The sequence below is a fragment of the Stegostoma tigrinum genome, chromosome 20 (assembly GCF_030684315.1).
Source record: "Stegostoma tigrinum isolate sSteTig4 chromosome 20, sSteTig4.hap1, whole genome shotgun sequence".
NCBI classification, from domain to species: Eukaryota; Metazoa; Chordata; class Chondrichthyes; order Orectolobiformes; family Stegostomatidae; genus Stegostoma; species Stegostoma tigrinum.
This window is the reverse complement of record NC_081373.1, coordinates 34501722-34506075: the sequence shown is the minus strand read 5'-3', so window position 1 is coordinate 34506075 and position 4354 is coordinate 34501722. Positions and strand designations below refer to the sequence as shown.

Below are 4354 nucleotides of genomic sequence, written 5' to 3'. Positions count from 1 at the left end.
GTCATTCTACAATCCCCTGGAACCTCATCTGAGGCTAAAGAGGATGCAAAGATGTATGTTAAGTACCCAGATTTTGTTCCGTTGCCTCCCATAATATCCTGGGATGGATCCCATCTATCCCTGGGGACTTGTCTACTTTAATGTACTTCAAGACACCCAACACTTCCTCCTTCATTTTATTGACCTACCCGAGAATATTCACACACCTTTCCCTAGTGTCAGTACCCCTCACATTCCTCTAGTTGGTGAATACTGATGTAATGTAGTTATTAAGGATCTCACACATTTCCTCTGGTTCCACACTTAACCTGTGGCCTTTATCTTTGATTGGGCCAGTTCTTTCCCTAGCTACTCTCTTGCTCCTGATGTAAGTGTAAAATGCCTTGGGATTTTTCTTAGTCCTGCTGGCCAAAGACATTTCGAAGTCTCTTTTTGCCCTCCTAATTCTCCATTTGAGCTGCTTCCTGCTTTCTTTATGTTCTTCAAGGACTTTGTCTGTTTTTAGTTGCCTACACCTTAGGCATGCTTCCTTTTTTTAACTAAACCAATAATTTTTGAGATTGATTCTCATTAGTGGCTCAATATCTCAATAAATGGGGCAACCCCCCCAAAAAAATCAAAGAATCATTAAATCATCACCTGTTTCTGTGCTCTGCCTATGAAATATCATTTTATTTCCTCTTCTTCAACATCTTAAATTTATTTCTATGGTAAATCTTTTGTTTTTCATCTACTACCCCAAGTGTAGCTCTGTTCAGAGAGCCCATAATTTTCACTAATAAATATTCACTGCACCATTTCATCCTTTTTTCCATCCGGCTTTTGTACCAACTTCTTAACATATTGAGTGGACATTCCTATATGCTGCACAGTAATAAAATTCAGGAACTTATAAAATCCTACCTTTCCTCCTTGTCATCAGTTCTGCCACAGCATATTGCAGTATTTTCCGCTGGGTTTGATCATTCATAGCGGAACCACAGCTCCTCCCTGTGGTATAGAGATCAGATTACCTCAGTTTGACACTGGAGAGTTCAGCCACCATCTAGTATGTTTTTTTTAAATGTAGTCTTGAAAACGACAGCAAAGATGTACATTTTTTTAAAAAGCATGAAAAATATTGAAGGGCTTTGCAGTCAGCAGAGTAGAAAGGTTCAATTCTGTTTGTTAATGAAGCCCCAGCTATGATAACACTGCACTCACTGCTGTTCATTAAGGAAGGTTTATTGGGCAAGCTGCTACAGGTTCATTAATGATTAATGTAGACAGATATTTAACTTAAAATGGTAAGCAAATAAACAAAAATCATTCCAGCGCCTCAAGGTTTTTTAAAACCTTTAATTGTTTATGTTCTCTTTTAGTCAGGATTGACAGTTGTAATCCTTTTGCACCCCTTTCTTCCACCTTTTTTAATGGGTGGCCGGACAAATTCAACCGTGGATACTCATGTCACTAAAACAGGGGATAAGTCTATGATGCTCTCCAGCTATGTGGCTTCAAATCCCCTACCATATGTTTTCTCATTGGATCAACTCAACTTGCAAAATTACAGAGGCTGAAGCTTTAAAGCACAATTAGATAAGAAATTTGGGGAAAAGACTTTACACTTGTCAAAACGATGCTATTTTTCAGCCAAATGATAGTTATTTTTGGTGCAAAGCTCTGAAATATTTAAGCATATACTGAATGTGCTGCAACAAATTTCAATTATCACAAGTTTTGGCTATTTACAATGAATTGTAAGGGATAAAATTACAATCTGTCAAGTTCTTTAGAAGAGAGTGTCTCAAATCTATCAGGCTTTGATTAGAATAAACTCACAAGAAGTCATCATGAATTCACGATGTAAAACATTTTTACTTATTGGTTGAAAAGAGTGTCCTCTGGAGCATTAATTAATGTTTTTTTCCCTAAACTTACTGTTAAATAAAAGTAACAAGGGAGTGCTTAAATAAAAATGTTTTCTTTCAAACACTAGTGACATTTCCCCCTGCAGAAATGCCATATTTTCTTACAATTATATTTCAGATGCATTGAGCATAAAACTAATTGGTTCTACACAAGCTTCTTAAAAATGACTGCTTAGTTTTAGAGTATCTTTCTTTGTGGATTTTCTGAAAGCCTGAAACCTGCCTTAAGGATTTCTTCCTCTCTTTCAAAGCCTATGCATTGTAAATACAATCAGGCAAAGTAGTAATAGCCTGGATTTTGGTTTGAGGCACCCTTTCAGCAATATGAACTTGGTTTGTTGTGTGCCACACACCAATAGACTTCAACTGGTTTACTTACAACAGAGGTGCTACAGAAGCAGCCTGAAGCTGTGCAGCTGATCACTTCACCAAATTTGCATCCTCGCAACAGTAATGGAGATACCTGACGCAAAGGCTCTTGGGTGCTAAGTACTTCATGAGATATTAGGCAATCATACTGGTTTCCTTCCTGCCCTGCATTCCCTAAGGACTTGTTTTCTATCTCACCTACTCCACTAACCTGTGTAGCCCTCTGGCATCTGAATAGTGTATATTCACACCTGGTAGGCCCTATGAAAGAACTAGCTGTGGAGATGGTTGACCAAATGATAGATGCCTTATTTGAAAAAACAACATTATGTCTGTGTCTGCTTGAGGCTATTTCCCAAATCAGATGTAAAAATTGAAATGCATAACTGAGTGAACCACAAAGACTCGTCTGCCAGCTAAAAAGATTGTTTTAAAAAGTGATAGAATCAGTATGGTATGGCAAGTGACATAATTAACATTCATTTATACAGTGGTTATGGAAATATTTTAAACAAGGTTACATCATCCTGTGTTAATCAGATCATCTCATGTTTTCTTACTATGCTTTAGAAAATGTTACACGTTCATTTCTTCACTCTAAATACAGAGTATATTCTATTTGAGAAAGGTTCATTACAGAATTATTAATATAACTAACATCCAAATTGAATTTTCTTGTACAGATCATTACGTTGAGATTATCCCATCCAAAGCATTCTTGTCTAACTGCTCAGTCAGAATCATTGACGTTATGTTGGAGGCAACTGAAAAATGTATTCATGATCAGAAGTCTGTGGATACAACAAAATTATCACCATAGTATAAAAATTATAATTGAAGGAAATGATTATCAAACAAAAGATAAAGGAAGTGGAAATGGATACAGTAAAGGAACAAAAGATATGTCCAGATGAGGTCTGAATTGACAACGGCTATCCAAATGCAAACTAAATGGGTTAAAAAAAGAAAAAAAAATCAAACTGAACTGGGAAACAAAAAAACAGAAATGCATGAACCAAAATGGAGGTAGAGGCTTTGATTTCAAAGTGTTGAAGTTTGGCGACAAGGATATGGTTAATATCAGAAAATTTCAATTTGTTAAAGTGTTGAAGTAAATTTGTTAAAGAACAGAAATTCTCCAATGATTCTTAGACGGCCCATGACCACTTCTATCTAGAAGGCCAAGGGCAACAGACATATGGGAACGCCGCCAACTTCAGGTTCCCCTCCAAACCACTCACCATCCTCACTTGGAAATATGTTGCTATTCTTTCACTATCACTGGGTCAAGATCCTGGGATTCCCTCCTTAATGGCATTGTGAGCCAACCCTCAGCAGCTGCACTGAAGTGGTTCAAGAAAGCAGCTCACCACCATCTTCTGAAGGGCAACTAGGGATAGGTAATAGATGCAGGCCAGCCAGCAGCATCCACATCCCACAAATTAATAAAAAAAACTCAACCTTGTGTCCAAAAGGCTATAGAGTGATCAGATGATGTACTGTTCCTCAATCTTGCATTGAGCTTTATTGGAATGCTGTAGGGCCAAGGATAGAAAGATCAAAGTGGAGCAAAGTGCAGAATTTAAATTATAAGTGGCAGGAAACTCAGAGTCATACTTGAGAATATAAACAGGGGTATCCTGCAAAGTGGTCACCCAATTTGGGTTAGGAATCCCTAAAGTAGACCCAAACCCATTGTGAACAATGAATATTATATCCTAAATAGAAAGACCATCACCAGGATATCTAAGGCTTTGGAATGTGAGAAGGAAGCAGTCAAACAGTGTTGCGTTTGTTGCTGTTATATGGGAGCATGCCACAGGAAGGGGAGGAACTGTTGCAGGTGACTCAGGAGTATGTCAGGTGTTGTGGATGGAACACTTCAACAAATTCCAATTTTCTGACATTAACCATATCCTTATCACCATAGACATTCAATCTCTCAACAATTCCACCAGGATGTTCTGATAGCTGTCGGCTTCTTCAATCAATGGAAGCCTGATCAGCTCCCATCCCCCCACAACTCTTCCACGAGCCAAACAGGTTTTTATATTGAACAACTTCTCTTTCAGCTC

General features: G+C 37.9%; 1 long non-coding RNA gene across 1 annotated transcript in view; it reads right to left on the bottom strand.

The window, feature by feature from the left end:
* Positions 1 to 985, bottom strand: part of LOC125461998 (uncharacterized) — an 84050-nt gene extending 83065 nt beyond the window's left edge. The window contains exon 1 of the long non-coding RNA XR_007249585.1: positions 904 to 985. This is a non-coding gene — a long non-coding RNA (uncharacterized LOC125461998). The remainder of the gene's footprint in view (positions 1 to 903) is intronic.
* Between the last annotated feature and the right edge of the window lie 3369 nt (positions 986 to 4354).